At 42.7% G+C, this 18318-nt stretch overlaps 1 protein-coding gene across 1 annotated transcript in view; it reads right to left on the bottom strand.

Annotated features, from left to right (window-relative positions):
• Positions 1 to 18318, bottom strand: part of LOC109083683 (E3 ubiquitin-protein ligase RFWD3-like) — a 512102-nt gene that overhangs the window by 53201 nt on the left and 440583 nt on the right. The gene's annotated exons all lie outside the window — the stretch shown is intronic.

The following is an 18318-nucleotide window of genomic DNA, read 5'->3' as shown; positions in this document are numbered from 1 at the left end:
TACAGGAAGCCCAGGCTCGGAAGTTGGAGGAGCTTCCTGACCCGATGGCAGCATGTGTTTTCAATACATGGCCGAGGGATTCTGGATGGCCTGAGCGTGAGTGGGGCATCAGATCCCACTGGGAGGCGGACCCAGTCGTGAGGTATCGCCCTATTCCACCTACTCTGTATTGAGTTAGGTACCTTGTTACAAGGCATGCTGGATCAAAGGGATTGTTAAGGGAAAGTAGTAGTCCTTGGTGCGCCACGTTCCAGCGGCTCATGCAGAGTAAAGCTGCCTCAGAGGAGGCCGCCCACTGAATGGAGTCATTGGCAGCCGTCTGGTTATAACCTTTTACGACGTTTATAGTTTCCTCCCCCACGTCGAGTCCCATCTACAACACCTCGAGAGGTATTCCATGCCAGGAACGGTACTGCTTAAGCTGCAGCCTGACTAATGCCACCTGCTGCGGAAAGTTATAAAGGTTCCGGGCCAATTGTGTGAGCGTGCGGTGGTGGCAGTGGGACCCCGAGAAAGTTAGCAGCGGCGGTCGGGAGAGGAGTGCCGCGAAAGACGGTGAAGACCGGTCCAGGTCCTTTGGAAGTGTTCAGTCGGATACGATCGCGCTTCGTAAAGGAGGTCTCCCAAAATCACGCGAAGCCGCCTTAACCAACTGCGGGCAGGGCAGACGACGACTATGGCCCCCATAGGGAACGGGGGGTACCATGTCCCAATCATGTCGGGACCCCGAAGTGTGATGGCAGCTCTCCACAAATTTAAACTGGATGTTTATTGTGCAAGCAACTCGAGAAGGGCTATGCAGATTTTTAACCTACCCTTTATCCTGTATACAGCATCCCAGTTAAATTTGGGTTTGGGAGCAGTATGGGCCCAGCGACAAGAAGGAGCGGGAGCGATGTGATCGAGGTACGCCAGCGCAGGAGACCCATACCATCCCGCATTAGCGGAATGAGCAAACTACATAGCTCATAGATTCAAACTTGAGCTGTTGGCCTTGAAAGTGGGCCTTGAGTGAGGAAGTTTAAAGATTACCTGTGGGAAAAGCGAAGGGGACAAGTTAATTACTGACAATAATCCCCTGCTTTCACTTTACAGACGGCGATGTTGGGAAGCCGTATAGCAACGATGGGTGGCCCAACTAGCAAATTAATGATTACCACTCCAGATCCGATCCCGGTAAGGGAGCACTGTGAATGCGGACAGTCTGGTCTAGGCCTCCCGGAGGGACGCGGGGAAAATCGAGAGGAAGAGGTACGGACGACGGGCCCTGTACAGGACGGCAAGGTTGCATGGGTGGGTTTTGTTGAGGCACCAGGGAGCCAACAGGAGGTAATGCCGTTGAGCTGGGGCTGGGACCCCGACCGCTGGACCGAGAGCGAACACGACAACAAGGGTGACGACCGGGTGTGAAGGCCGTAAGCCGCTGGCTAGCGCAGGGCCAGGAGCCGACCCTCCAGCGCAGAGAGGGCAAGCCCAGGGTGTGAACGGGCCGCAAGGTTGTCTGGACATGGGAAAAACTAACGATTACGTGAGGGAGAGAGTACTGTGCAGGGTCACCCATGATCCTGGGATGGGCGACGAGATCTGCCAGGTCGTAGTAACCTGAAGACCAGGTACAGCACTACTCGTGGCATTATCACACTCAGTTGGGGCACCATGTGACATGAGAAAGACTGGTTCTTTTGCTACGCAGACATTTCTACTGGCCTGTCTGGAGGCCTCGGTAGGGTGCTTCGTTTAGCCAAGCATCATGTCCCCGTTTAATGTTTTGTAAATGCACGTGAGAGCGCTAAGGCCCCGTTGGTTCCGATAAAGGCCTAGAGCCCCCCTTGCACATTGTGGCTATGGACTTTCTGGACCCTGGGGAACAGGCCTGCGGATCGGTATCAAACAATATTCTAGGTATTCACAGGACCTGTTTACGAAGTACTCTTGGGCTATCCCCACACGGGATCAAACTGCAAACACCCAGCGATCGGCACGTGGAGGACTGTCTTTCAGCCCTTTGGGTGTCCGGAATTTCTACATCCGACCAAGGCCCAACTTTGAGTCGCGAGTAGTGAAGGGCGATGTGCAACTTGTACGGATGCACCAAGACCCATACTAACGTCCTACCACCCCCAAGGAAATGGGAGGGTGTGAAAGGTTCAATCAGACTCTGTTGGGTCTACTGGGTACCTCTGGACCAGGAGCGACAAAAGGAGATTGGGTGAGTGCTTTACCTGCTTTTGACCCAGGCATATAATAACAGTGTGCACCGTACGTACGGGGTACGCCCCGACTTTCCTCATGTTTGGCAGGCATGTGAGGCTGCCGCGCGTGGATCTGATGCTGGGGGCACCGACGAGGGGAGAAGAGGTGAGCTTAACGGAGTGTGGGTGGACCGTCACCACCAACATCTGCAGTTTGCATATGGGCAAGTGACAAAGCGGATACAGGCGGCTGCAGATAAAAGTAAGAGGATCTATGATCGTACTGCCAGGGAAGCCCCTCTACTTCCTGGAGAACGAGTCTTGGTGCGGGATAACCGGCGACAGGGCAAAGGCAAGTTGAGCGTCACCGATGGGAAGCCGCCCCCCTTTGTGGTAGTAGTACAAGCAGCGGCCGGGCCCAACCAGTCCTATACTATTCGGCCCGAGGGGAAGGCAGGACCACGAGCGTACAGTCCATCGGAACATGATTCGAACCTTGCCCAAATTATCCCAGACCCAGGAGGAGATTACGAGGCAGCCTGTGCCTGTGGCACCATGGGTGAGTGGATGGGCTGTAGTCCCAAGAGAAGGGGCGAATGTGCCTGCCAGGGGTCGATCCTGTGTCCCACGCCCCGTCGGTCCCAACGAGAGAACCGAGGACGTCCCCCTGCTAGTTAGGGGGACTGGACAGGAGAAGGACGTTCTAGGGACTAGAACGGATTGGCGGGGGAGGATGTCACGAAGTGACTTTGAGGGCGGAACCAAAGTGAGGGGAGAAGTTCCGCCCGGACCGGAAATGTGTAAGCCCTTGTCACTTCCGGAAACCCCGAACGCCCCAAATCAAGGGAAATCTGCAGCAGGTGTGTCCAATGATGTGGCGATTGCAGACAGGGCAGTTTGTGAGTATAAACAGGGGATCGAGGATACAGGAAGGTGTGTTGTTTTTTGCCTCCCAAGGAACGCCACGAGTGGGACGGAGTGTTTGGGCGCTGGAGTAGGGCAGAAGCAGATGAGAGTAATTGTGGAGTCGCTAAGCGAATTGGAGGATTTGAAAACGGCCAACTGGAACAGGTTTTGCTAAAGGAGAAGTTATGGAAAGAAAGTCCGTACTCACTCGTGTCTGTTGTATGAAGGTGCCGTAGAGAAATAGTGACATTGTGGAACAACGAAGACCTTTCTGGGCGTCTGCACGAAGCTGGGGAGAGAAAGAGAGCGGGAGGAGACCAGTATTACGAAGACTGTGAGTACATGTGGATTGCTTAGATTGTTGTGTATATCTGGATGAGAAAGAGAGCGGAGAGGACTAGTATCACGAAGATTGTGAGTACATTGGATTGTTTACATATTCCTTGCTCATACTTGGATGTGGATAACCAATTACCTGTTTGGAGTGATTAACAGCTTGTTGAGCGGGGGACCCATCGTTGGAGGACGAGACCGAGTGGGTGAGCCGAAGTAGAGCGTGGGTGAATGGATGTTATTTTGGCTGTGGCCACACCGTAAAGTTTGGAGCACTTACGTGACAGCGACTACAAATTCCTCCAGGACGAAATCCGACCGGGTGTGGTGGAGTACCGACCTTAAAAAATCACTGAAGTGTGTGTAGTGCAGTGGGTGAGTCTGTCTTTGACGTGGTGTGCACTAAAGCTTTGCAGTGCTGTGCCGTGTCCCTGTTGTCTGTACTTGCCCTACAGGCCGAGAAAAGCTTCCGTTGGAAAGAACGTTGGGCTGCCGTGGCGGTGCCCACCTATCCCACCTACGCCCGCCCCTATAAACTCCGTTCTTCGGACCCAGCTCGAAGGTGAAGTGTGAAAGCAAAACAAGGTATTGTGCGGATATTGTGGGAAAAGCTATTGTCCTTGAATACGCCCTGTAAAGCCCAGCGTGAAGATACAGTTACTTTTTGAATACCTGTACCTCTCTGTACGAGCTAAAAGCTATTGCCCTTTGATACGCCCTGTAAAGCCCAGCGTGAAGATACAGTTACTTGTTTAACTACTTACCCTTGTCTGTACGAGCTAAAAGCTATTGTCCTTGAATACGCTCTGTAAGCCCAGCGTGAAGATATAGCCACTTGTTGAATACTTACCTCTCTGTATGGAGTTAAAAGCTATTGCCTTTGAATACGCACTGCTGTAAGCCCAGCGTGAAGGATACAGTCACTTGTTGAATACTTACCTGTTTGTACCGAGACTAAAAGCTACCGACCTTGAATACGCCCTGTTAAAGCCAGTGTGAAAGATACAGCTACTTGTTGAAACGTATCCGCCTGCATGAGTTAAAAGCCATTGCTCTGGCACCCGCTCAGTAAGCCTAGTGTGAAGAGTCAGTCACCTTGCGCTATCTATCTGTGTGATACGAGTAAAAAGTTACTCGCCTCGGATATACCGGTGGACATCCAGGGGCATGGCCTAGTTACTTTGCTACATCCTTATCGTTGTTCCTTACCTGTGCCCTCAGGGATTTGGGTGTTACCTTATATCTACCTAGGATGTCTATGGGAGTGGAGGAGCTGTCCAGACGCTGGTGAAGTACAACCCAAAGAGCAAAGAAGCTAGGAACCAGGCATTCTTCGTTTTACCCAATACTCATTGTGTGTTCTTTGTTGCCTTCAGGAGAAGAGAAGGGCGCCACGGGAAATCAAGCAGTTAAAGGAAGGACTTAGGAGTAGTCAGGAGACTGGTGGAAGTTCTGGGAAAGGACGGAAGAGCCTTTGCCCCCCCCCCCCCTGGTGTATTACTTACCAAAGACCTCCAGAGTTTTCTCAGGCCCAGTCCCCTCCTGTCAAGAGACGAAAACCAAGTTTTGGATTCCCCTTTTCTCCTTTCCTAGATTACCTTTTTAAATAATTTAAATAAAGGTGTTTTAAATTCCCTTAAACTCATCTTGTGGTGTCTGGTCCTTGGGTGATTTTTGGGACCTCCTCGAGGGGTGGAAGTTGGGAAGGGGAAATGACTCGCAACTCCTGTGGTCCGCTCCGACCTGTGACAATATTCCTGTGTTAGCAAAGCTGAATTTTCAGCATCATTACTCCAGTCTTCAGTGTCACATGATCTTTCAGAAATCATTCTAATATACTGATTTGGCACTCAAGAAACATTTCTGATTATTATCAATGGCTACGTTTTACATGCACCCAAATAATCCATTTGTAATCGGATTGACAGCTCAATCGGATTGAAAAACATTCATATAAACACCTTAATCGATCCGATTGAGCTCGATCAGAATGAAATTTCGATCGGATTGAAGGAGGTGGTTTATATTCCTCTTCTAATACGATTGAACGTGCATGTAAACACTCGATTGGATTGACCACGAAAATGAAAGGACTGCGCATCTGCAATGGCGCAGAGATAACGTAATGACGTATGATGCACAGAAAAGAGCGGCTCTTCCTTTTGAATAAAAAAGTATTATATAAAATGCATGTCCTGTCATTATAAAAATCTCTCCTTTCTCTCGGCAACTGTGAAGTGGAGCAAGGACAACCTTTGTTTTTGGATACTTATCCACAGGCAACCCGGTTTGGGTGGGGAGGGTTTATTTTTTTTTTTTTTTGGCGTGATAAATATGAGCAGCACAGCACAGCGGTTTATATGTATATATTTTATCCATAAACGGGTAAATATTAAATTCTGCTGTTAAAAAACAAATAAAGAAAAACCGTGTAGGAGAGAATTATTATGTGCAAACAGTGACATATTATCTATATGTCACTTTCACTTTCACTATTTGAGCAGTGTGCGCATGTCAAAAAAAATCTATTCCGATTTGAAGATTGTGACATACAGTATAAACGCGCACATCAACTCGATCACTTTATTTAGCGTTCATGTAAACACTACAATCAGATTCATCAATCGTAAAAAAAATTCAGTCCGATTGAACCAAAAAGTGTGCATGTAAACATAGCCAAATGTTGGAAAGAGTTGTGCTGTTAAATGTGTCTCACTTTGAAAGCTGTGCACTTGGGAGGTTGCATTTTTCGGACACTTACACCTTACATCACTGAGGCTGTCTAATTTCAGAAAAGTAACCATTATAAAATTGATAGTTATTCCTCGTAAGGCGTAAATTATTGTAATTTGTTTTATACTTTGGAATATATTGGTTACTTTTCTGAAAATGAGACAGCCCTTAAAAAAAATGATATATGCAGCCCACAAATGTGACCTCAGAAGGGTGCAGCCCCTTCAAAATGAGACGCAGTGAATGACTGCGATACAAAAGACCTCAGTAGGAGGCAACACAAACAGAAATACATGAGAAAAAACCTCATTGTGGTTTAGAGAAAAGTGACTTTTTCAGGTATAGTGTGCGAACTCAGAATACCTCAGTTAAAATGGACCACACATAGGTAAATTCCACACAAAATAAGGCTGGAGACACACATAACATTGACGGTCAAGACCTGACAAACACTAACTGAACAGACAGGAACTTAAGTACACAGACCAAAGGATAATTAACGAGACACACCTGAACATTTACATCTCTCACAATTGTCACTTTTTTTTTCTCAGAATTGAGTGATATAAACTTTTAAAGGGGTCCTATTATGCTCTTTTACAAAGTCTTGATTTTGTTTTGGGGGTGTACTAACAGGCTCTCATACTAGGTTATTCGAAAAAAAAAAACATTATTTTTCACATATTTAACATTACGACACCTCTCTCCCCAGTCTGGCATGAACGGCTCAAATAGTTCCTGTATCAAATGAAGGTCCGCCTTCTGAAATACGAAACGTGCTGTGATTGGTTAGCTGAGCCAGTGTGTGTTGTGATTGGCAGCACTCGGCGCCTGGTCGGGAAATGTCATGCTCCTTACCATAGCCGCCTGCGAGCTTCAGTGTAAATACTGCATCAAAATCAAATCAATTTGAGCGTGATTCAAACCCGGATGATTGTAACCACTCTAAGTTCGTCTCCCTTGGGAAAGTTAGCGTGTCTCCGACATAGTGATAACACTCGCTGCCTTCTCTAGTGCAGCTCAACCAGGTCTCGTCCCATTCAGAAAATATGCGTTGTAGTCCAAGCGAGTGATTCGTTGTAGTTTTTGAAAAGTGATTTCTGTTAAATAATATATCTCCTTTTGAAGTGGACTTTGAGCTTTGTTTCTCAATTAATTGTTACATAGTCAGAATTATGGGATATAAACTCACAATTGCAAAAAATAAAGTCAGAATTGCAAGATATGAACTTGCAGTTCTAACTTTTTCTCACAATTTCTCAGTATTGTGACTTTATTTCTCAGAATTGCAAGTTTATATCTGACTTTATAACTAACATAACAGGCCATTCACTTGAGAAAATGTAAAAACTAGATCCTTCTGTTGACTGATTGTATGATTGTTGACTTTGATTTTATTAAACACCTCTCTTTCTCTTTCTCTTTCTCTCTCTCTTTCTCTCTCTCGTCCTCACAGGTGTAATAATCGGACTCAATGTGTGGTGGTGGCTGGGTCTGATGTTTTTCCTGACCCCTGTCCAGGAACCTACAAGTACCTGGAGATCCAGTATGAATGTGTGCCTACAGTGAGTAACGACACAGACACTCCATCCCAACAGCCCCATCCCCTCGCCTCTCCTGCCCCGCCCCTTCACCTCCCCACCCGCCCCCCCACCTAAACCCCACCCCCTCAGCCAGCTACTGCCATCCTCACACACACAAACAGACTCACTCATGCTCAGTCATGCACACACACCACACACAAGTGTGTTCTCTCCTACACACACACACACGCGCTCTCTCTCTTCTAACATCACACACACACACACACACATCTTTCACACTTTAAACCCGTTTTTTTTTCCATCGACAGTGCAACGTTCCAGAGGCTGAGGGAGATTTTCACATTGGGGAGGTGCTCTATACACAAACAAACACACGAATGCGGGGTAGATAAGCATTCAGTATCCCCAGCTCTGTGCAGACTCAGCCTTTATTGGCGATCGTAAGCACACAAACACACTCGTTCACAGCCTCACACAGTAACAAAATGACCCCGAGGGTGCTTTATCTGGCATTAAACACCTTTACCTCCCCTCTGACAGACAATCAAAATGAAAATTTGGCCGCGGCGAGGCGGCAAGCCGCGTGCGTGCGTTGCACAATGGGAATGTTAACACAAACCTCAAATTTATTTCAGACTGCAAGACCCAAAGTCGCACACATGCTAATATTCCCATGGCAACGCTCGGCTTTCCGCATCGCTCGCGAATGAGAGGCAGGGTGTGAATTTCCAGCAAGTTTGGGAGCCGGGCTCATGTGAAAATCTCCCTTCAGACGGTACCCCCTCCTCCCCCTCATGAGCGCCGACTTTATGTGTGCAGGTGGTCCAGACGGGGCCGTGACTCAGCGGAGGGTGGGTCTGTGGGGCTTTAGGAGGGTAGTTTGGTGTGGGGGGGGGAAGTTAATGGGTTTTACTGTGAGCAGGAAGGGGGTTATTAACTCTAATCTATAATCCTGGGGTCAGTTTCTCTGCTCTTCCCACAGGAAATAAAGAGGATGGACTACAACCCGCCGGTCTGCTCTGCCCGCTAATCCTCCTTTCTCTTTTTTTCCAGCGTTCTGCTTTCTTCGTGTGCTCTTCTCATTCGTAATCACTCTTCTGACATTTTGATTTCTTGTCCAGACTTTTGGTTGTACTCAGCTGTGTTTTTGTTCTTTGGTTCTCTTTTGATTCACCTGCTGAATTTTCCTTTTCTTTGTCTCACACGTGCACATGGTCTTTAGCCTTCATCTCTTTTCTTTTCCCTTTGACATGCTTTTATTCGATCTCCACTTTCAGTTCCACTTTTTTCTGTCTCTTTCTCCTTCTTTTGCAGGTTTTGGGAGGCGTCCAGAAGAGTTGAGCGTTTATCTTTAAAGCTCTCCAATTCTTTCTCTCTCTCTCACACACACACACACACACACACACTTGTACAAAATGAACGAGACTCTTCAGCCCACACTCTTTGACCACCTTTGCTCAGCGGCTGTAATCCTCAATCCTCTTCCACACAAACACATCAAAACACACAGTACAAATACTATTCCTTGCTTTCCACTTTCGGATGTTTAGCAAGACTCAGATTTACTTCAGAAGCAGCGGCTAGTCTCTCCCTCTCTCTCAAAGACTCAATGTATTTTTTTTGTTGTTGTTGTTGTTGTTGTTATTTCGTATTTTAATAGTATTCTGTTGTTTTGTCTGTTGACAGAATTTCAACTATTTTGCTACATTATTTTGACAATATTTAGTTTGTTATTTTATCTGTGTTTTATTATTTTCTCTTTTGTTTTCTATATTTGTTGTTGTCAACTTGTGTTTATTTTGTTTCATGTTTTGACAATATTTATTGGTAGTTTTGTTTGTTTTGACAATTTTGTCATTTGAATTTTTTTCTATAATTTTGTCTTGTTAGCTGGTTTAAACATTATTTTGTCTCTCTTTTGACTGCTTTTTTATTTGTTTTGCATTATTTTGGCAGCATTTCATTATTTGCACTTCAATGTTTTGTTTCATCAACAAACTTTTGTTTTAACATTTTGTAATCAAATTTTCTGTTTCTTTCTTAAATTTCACAGGACTTTATTATTTTGTCTTCACTTCATTTAATTTTTGATATAGTAGCCTATGTTTTTTTATTATTATTATTATCTCATCTTTTTTTCAGAAATACTTTTTTTTTTCATTATTATTTTAGCAATATGTAGCTATTTTGTATTCATTAAAACATTTCTTCATTATTCTGACAGTATTAATTTTCAGTATGTATTTTTTTAATATTATTTTTGTTGTAGTTGTTTTTTGTCAGACAGGAGCAAAATGACTTATAACCAACACTGGCTTGACTTTCGGTTATCTCATGTTTTCTCTTTTTCTTGAGCATATGCATATACAGTATATTAGATTCTCTCAAACAGGTTGTATTGTCAATGGAATACAGTAAGCATATAGGGCAGGCTAGTTTGCGGCTGCTAAATCGGTGCGTTAGCATGACATATGTTGGCGAGCGGTAGGTGAGTCACAGCTGAAATGCTTGCACGCTTCACCAGTCTGCTCACCGCTTCATTTAGCCTGTCAGAGTTATTTTCCTCTTCTTCTTTTTTTTCTTCCTCCCCAGTTGCTATCTCTAGCTTGTTGCTTTGAAATAGCGCCGTGCGCAGAGGTGAGAGGATGCGTGATTAACTAGCTGCTGACTTGCATTTTATCTCCTATTTTTAAAAACTTTGTTTATGGTGTTTGAGGAATAGAGAGGTGAGGAAAAATGGGACCTGATTCCTTCATGATGAAAAGTTCTCACTGTCTGAAGTGACAAGGAAGAGCCAATTATCAGAATCCTTCGTCAGTCGCGTCTCCCCTGAGGGACTGTGGGCACGGAAGGTACAAGCTCCTCTCTGGGCTCCACATGTTGTTGGCTAGCGTGCCGGAATAAATATAAACGTGCCTCAGTTATATCCAGACATCAAGCCCCTCGAATGCCGAACCAATTCGGCCATTTTTAATTACCGGGGGATGGTGGCATCGCTCGGGCCTCTGTGGAGATTTGTCAAGATTAATTGAATTTACCGCACCTAATTGCTCTGATAATGCCCCATCTTTCACGGCTGCTGGAGAACACGTTCCACGCCGTTATTGGCGTGTTTACCACTGACATATGTCCATTTGTTTGTTTATTTACCATGTAAGGATGGAGGAATAAGGCCTACTGCATTTAACGACGTAGCTTGGCTTGCGGCGCTTCTGACAGACTCCTGTTTGTGCGTAAGCCTCCATGATAACAGCCACACGAGACAGAACGGCGACAGATTCAGCCAAACTGTCTTACACACACACACACATATACATTTAAAGACAGAGTCTGTATGCCCGCCAACACACACATACACACGCTCATTCGCGCACAACTGCGACCGCAGCCAACATGTCAAAGTCGGTTGCTGAGTGCCAGCAGGAGTCAACCTTTCTGGCCCTCATATCCACAGAGCTCAGTGTCTCAGAGGAAATGACAAACAGGCAGCTCTGCTCCAAACAGCAGCCCATAAAGACAAACAGCAGTGCCTGACTCAGTCAGCGGAGACTAGCTCAAACTCCATACAGCCTGAGGCCATGTTGGCCAAGAAGCATTAATGCATCCACGACCTCTGTAATATGTCCTCATTTGCTCTTGTGGCACAAATCTGTTTAGTCCAGTCGGTTGGCATCTCTCCTCGGTGTCCGGTGTCGCTTTGAATTATATAACAAGACTGCACGCACTTGATACTTGCGCTAGCTTATCTGAAAACCTTAGCCAGGTCAAGAAAAGGCAATAAGATGTGTTTTAAAGGATAGTCGTCTTACGTTAGTCTTCACAAAAGGTGACTTATGGGCTCAAATGGAGCAGCGGCCAATCAAACTGTCTAGTGCCTTGGTGCTTTAAGAGTAATGTCGTGGTCACGTCATGCCAGTATTACAGTAATTACCAGATGACAATTACTCTGTGCTGTACACGTCCTCAGAATCAGACATTATTAATTTCTATGACAATGCACTTCGTGAAAAAATGTGGAGTGGGTGGCCAGTAAGCTCTTTTATGCTAAAATGAACGATATTTAATGCCTGCAATGTATTTATTTATTCATTCATTCATTTATTTGTAAACTTTGCATTATTATATAGTAATTATAATTAAATATATTAATTAAAAACAGAATTATTTAGAAAGAAGTACATAGTCAACTCTTTAATGCACAAAGTAAAACGTTTCATATCTGCAATTTATTATTATTGTTATTGTTAAACTTTGCAATATAATATTATTTATATTAATTATATTACTTAAAAGCAGAATTATAAAGAAAGAACTACTTAGTCAACTATTTTATGCTGTAAGTAAACTATATTTAATTATATTAAATTGTATTTAATTTATCTTTAGCAAACTTTGCATTATTATTATTATTATTATTATTATTATTACAGTTTAATTATATTAATTATAACTATAATTATGTAGAAACAACTACACTTTTTACTTTTTTGTGATAAGTAAAGCTTATTTAATATATTTTTGCAAATTTAGCATTATTATTATTGTTACACACACCGTGAACAGACACCAAAAAGTGACATGACATACAGCCAAGTATGGTGACCCATACTCAGAATTCGTGCTCTGCATTTAACCCATCCAAAATGCACACACACAGCAGTGAACACACACACACACCGTGAACACACACCCGGAGCAGTGGGCAGCCATTTCTGCTGTGGCACCCGGGGAGCAGTTGGGGGTTCGGTGCCTTGCTCAAGGGCACCTCAGTCGTGGTATTGCCGGCCCGAGACTCGAACCCACAACCTTAGGGTTTTTGAAACTTTTCTTTTTTTTTCAAAATGTTTCACTATGAGCATGATCCACTAACATTTTACAACAAAAAAAATACATTTTCTCACTAGGAAATAAATTCCACTTGTTTTGTGTTATGTAATATGATCAAATCCATACATTTTAAGCTTAGCTGAAATGCCCAAATAGTTTTTTGCAAATTATACTGCACACAATATGATATAACTTGCCATGCCGCTGTAGGATTGCATTTCATCACCCGAAGCTAAGAAAAGTAGATGCAGTTGTTTATATTCAGTGCACATCCTGACTGCATTTGCTTGTTTTATTTTAGCCTCATAAATCCTTAGAATATTTGTTTTTCTTTAGATGTAAATGTGAGAGAAAATATTTTAGTGGCATTCCATTCCAAACTCTTCAGGAAGTGTTAAACAGTGGGAGTATGTATGAGCACTAGGTGTTTTGGTGTAATTTGGTCTTTGTGAGAGAGAGACGGAGAGCTTTGAAACCGCCGCAGCTGTGAGTCATTAATATGTATTAGGCCTACATAATTCGTGAATCTCATGAATGTGCGTGGAGTGACATGCGCAAACAGTTTGCCGCTGGATTCGTCTCCAACTCCACCTCTTGATGCCAGAGAAAAGCATGAGAAATGTTAGCGTGGAGACACACTCCAGTGGTGATGCGAAGCACGCGGCATCTGCTGGCTGTGCTCCTCAGGTGTGTGTTCATTAGCGCCCCTCATTATCACATGAGTAATTGATAGCATTGCTGAGACCGCTGGGCTGAGGAGGCTCAAGGGCCACCGTACTTGTTCACCAGTGACAGGCAAATAAAGCTGGAAGCCACTGAAAGCGTCAAACCGAGTCCGCATGCACCAGTGCTTGACGTGTTTGTAATGCGCGAGTGTTTATGTTTGTGTGGATGTCTGGATCTTTTTCTCTACAGGTGGAAGAGGAAATGTGAATGAGTCAACTAACACTTTCTTTGTTCTCTTTCTCCCCACATTTCCATCACAGATTTATGAAGAAATGCTCCTGCAGTATCAGTCACATTCTTGTAATTCACATTCACACATCTATCTATCTATCTATCTATCTATCTATCTATCTATCTATCTATCTATCTATCTATCTATCTATTGTTCTATCTATCAATCGTTCTATCAATTTAGCTATCGTTCATTCTATCATTCTTTCTTTCATTCTAGCTATTTCTTTCCATTCTCTCTATAGGTCTATGTATCTCTCCTTCTGTCTACCCCTCTGTCGTTCTATCTTTGTGTTTCTGTCTTCCATACTGTCTTTCTCTCTGGCTCAAGGGGAAAAACACTTTTGGTATGACTCAAATCCAGGTCACACAGAGAGACGGCACATATGCCATGGTCCCTCAATGAAGTCTCATATGAATCACCATTGTTGAGGCATCTGCACAGAAAGAGAGAGAGAGAGCTTGTTCCTTCATGCAAAGACCAGCGCATAATGTTCTCGTCAGATTGCATCACCCTGTTAAACAAGCGATGAAATCACATACACAGAGGGATGTCTCTGTCGGCTATTTTTTTAATAAAATGAAACGCTTTGCATTAGTTCTGTTATGTCACCCTTAGGGCGAATACATTTCTGTTGGAGTTTTACAGGAAAAAATACTAGAATCAAATAATTTTCATGATATTTACATTCCTCTGTTTTGTTCTTCCTCATACACACAAAAAAAACACTATGATAAAATAAATTGTCAATATATTTTATGTTACTGAATCTACAATGCCACAACAAAAATGTTGCACTTTTGATTTTGGAGTTTAAATTTAATGCAGTTAGAGTAAATGCAGCAAAGAAAATACATAGACAATCATTCTTTCCAGTTTTCTGTCCTTGCTGGTTATGCAAAACATAGTCATTCACATACAAATCAGATCATTAATTTGTCATTTTAATGAATCAGTCAAAAAAACTCGCTTGAAATGAGAACTGTCGCTGTATTATGTGTACTGTGTAGTTCTCTGTGTACTTATTGAAAGGTTGCTCATATGACAACATGTAGATAAAGATACATTTACAACCGGATTTTCCCTTTTGAAATACCTACTTAAGCAAGCCTACACTACCATTCAAATGCTTAGGTTTGGTAAGATGCTTATTTTTTTAAAGATATCTCTAATGCTCAACAAAGCTGCAAAAATACACTAAGAACAGTAATACTATGAAATACTTTTACAATTTAATTGAACTGTTTTCTTTTTTAATAGATTTAACTCCATTACTCCAGTCTTCAATGGCACATGATCCTTGGTGCTCCATAAACATTTCCAATACCAACATACCAATGAGGAAAACAGCGATGCTTAATTTTTGTAGAAACTATGATACATTTTGTAATAGAAAGTTCAATAGAACAACATTTATTTGAAGTAGAAATCTTTAGTGTAAATGTTTTACTATTAGTTATAATCAATAAAAAAAAGGTAAAAAATAAATAAATAAATAAATACATAAATAAATAAAAATTTAATTGCAGTGTTTGTTGTTTTGCTGGTCTTTAAGAACACCTTTAAAACCAGCTCAAGCTCTTTTTCTTCTTTTCTTTTCTCGGCAGAGTTGTCATTTTGTTTCCACAAAAGTACTAAAAGAACTGCTAATAGAATCAATATGGAACCGGAATCGTTAAGTGGAATCTTTAAGTAACCTAAATTCCTTCTGATTCTCATCCTTAGTCCCCCTGCTCTTCAGTTCTCAAATGGTGTGAGTGAGTTAGACAGTGACGGCTGCCCGCTGCCTTTATACAGACAGTGTAAGTGTGTCTGTATGTGTGAGATCACTTCAAAGACCTCAACTTCAGAACCTTAAACCCGCACAGGCTCAGAAACGAGTGTCTCTTCCCCTCTCTTTCCTCCACTGATCGTTCCATCCCTCTCTCCCTCGAGATCCCCTTTTTCAGACAATCCGGTTCGCCTTTTAAGAGACACAGTGGGTCTGGGGGGGAAGACACACTGCTTGCGTGTCGCCGGCTACAGGCAGAAACATGTTGCTAACATGTTAGTGGTTAACTGAGCGCTTATGTGTGTCAGCCATGGGTAAGGCTAACACTGCTAGCACATCCCGATCGGCGAGACAGACAAGCTGTCACTCACTGTCACACGCTAGCTGTCTCTCTGTCATACATTTCAAAGCTGTGCTCTTAAATACAAACACACAGAGTAAACTAAACCCAGACAGAAATGTGGTCACATTTACAAATTTTCTTGAGGGATATTCAGTCGTTTCAATAAGAATCCATGCAATCTGGAATTTCTTATGAGGGCGAAAATTTTTCCCAAGCAGATTCCGCAACAGGTCCAAGTTGGTCATGCGGATTTGCTGTAGTGACCAACAAAAAGCCGCTTGGTATGAAAGTGACTTGTGAGCAGTGACCATAAACAATAAACAGTGGACCTTTTCGTGAAAATTTGCAAAGGTTATCGCATCTTAAGTAGGCAGTTCCTGGTTATAGTATGATGCAGTGCAGGCTTTTATCTGATAGTCAAAGTGCTGCTATATGGGACTAGCACAAGGTCGACCTGGCAAGCTGGTTAGAGTGGGTAAACTGTCTTATCTTAACTGACATCTTACCAGCAGCAAACCATCTACCATGTTCCCAAAACCAGAATGGCCACCTCAAACTTGTACTTCAAACTTGGTTTTTCCAGCAGGCAGTGGAAACTAAATGTTCCTCTGTTCTGCTGACCCTTTCTCTCTCTCTCTACTTTTTTTTCTCTCCAACTTTTTCCTTACTATAATGGCCTCTCTCCTTCTCTCAGCCTGTTTCATGGTTTTCAAAAATGTACCTTAGCCACACCGCATGGTCCCACAGACCGCAATCAGTGACTGGCAGCTGGATCTTGATGGATTCAGTGAGTAGAAGCGATAAGTGGTCAAGTTCTGTGAGAGAGAAAAAACAGCTCGCTCGCTCGCCCGATCCCAGCTGAGCCAGAACCAGCCCCTTTAGGTTCAGAGAGAAATCAGCCTTTCCATCACCTCTCTTCTATCTCTCGCTCTCTCCTCTACATCACTGCATCACTCTGTCTCTTTGTTAACCCTTTTTTTCCTCCTCACAGCTGCAGAAGACTCCAACACTCTTGGAAATATATTCGAAATGGCATACTAGCATACATCTTACTACAAAGCATATACTGTATAAGCCTATTTATTTATTTATTTATTTGCATACTAAAAGGTTTTACATTCACATACTTGCGCATTGTACATTTTGGGCCTAAAAGATTCCCATAACATAACCTTGTGGTAATGTTAAGAACTTTGTGGCCTGACATGTTTCGCAAAACATTAGACATTGTACATTAGGCCTAAAAATTATGTGCTAACCTAATATTAAGAACTTGCATTGTATTATTAATTGGCACCTGGCACATTTTGCAATTTGCAACAAATTAAATAGAACTTGCATACTTGCAACATTTGTGTTCACATACTTATGCATTGCACAATTTGGGCCTAAAACTGTTCACAATAGCAACTTTGTGGCAATTCTAAGAACTTGCGTTGTATTATGAATTGCAACCTGACATATTTTGCAATGCTAGCGCATTTAGATTTAGATAGAACTTGCATACATAAAAAATATTTGCATTCACATACTTGTGCTTTGTACAATTTGGGCCTCAAATTGTTCACTATAACACAACTTTGTGGCAGTGCTAAGAACTGGTGTGTTTGCGAATTGTGGCCAGTGCATCACAAATTAAATAGAAGTTGCGAACTAAAAGCATCTGCATCCACATACCTAAGCATCTGACACATTTTGGGCCTGAAAATGTTCACTATAACAGCCTTGTAGCAATGCTAAAAAGTTGCATTGTTTTGTTTTGAATTGCAGCCTGACACATTTCACAATGCATGACAAATAAGATAGAACATGCATATTAGAAGCATTTACCTTCACATTCCTCTTCATTTTGGGGCCTAAAAATGGCCATAACAAAACCTTGTGGCAATGCTAAGAACTTGCGTTGCACTAAAATTGATACTTTTCGCAAAGCATTAGACATGAAATATATTTTGCGTATTAAAAGATTTTACATTTGCATACTTGTGCATTGTACATTAGGCCTAAAAAAATATGTGCTAACCTTGTGGAGATATTAAGAACTTGCATTGTATTATTAATTGCCACCTGGCACATTTCGCAATTTACAACAATTTAAGTAGATCTTGCATACTTGAAACATTTGTGTTCACATACTTATGCATTGTACAATTTGGGCCTAGATTTGATCACAATAGCAACTTTGTGGCAATTCTAAGATCTTGTGTTCTATTATGAATTGCAACCTGGCATATTTCGCAGTGCACGACAATTTACATAGAACTTGCATACTTGAAACATTTGCATTCACATACTTGTGTTTTGTACAATTTGGGCCTTGAATTGTTCGCTATAACACAACCTTTTGGCATTACTACGAACTTGTTGTGTGTTTGCTAATTGTGGCCAGTGCATCACAAATTAAATAGAACTAGCATGCTAAAAGCATTTGCATCCACATACCTAAGCATCTGACACATTTTGGGCCTGAAATTGTTCACTATAGCAGCCTTGTAGCAATGCTAAAAAGTTGCATTGCATTTCGTTATGAATTGCAGCCTGACACATTTCGCAATGCATGACAAATAACATAGAACTTGCATATTAGAAGCATTTGCCTTCACATTCCTCTTCATTGTACATTTGGGGCCTAAAGAATGATTGCTATAATACAACCTTGCGGCAATGCTAAGAACTTGCGTTGTATTATGAATTGCAACCAGGCACATTTC

This window comes from Cyprinus carpio, unplaced genomic scaffold (assembly GCF_018340385.1).
Source record: "Cyprinus carpio isolate SPL01 unplaced genomic scaffold, ASM1834038v1 S000006493, whole genome shotgun sequence".
NCBI classification, from domain to species: domain Eukaryota; kingdom Metazoa; phylum Chordata; class Actinopteri; order Cypriniformes; family Cyprinidae; genus Cyprinus; species Cyprinus carpio.
Note: the sequence above shows the minus strand (reverse complement) of the source record. Positions and strands in the feature narration are given on the sequence as shown.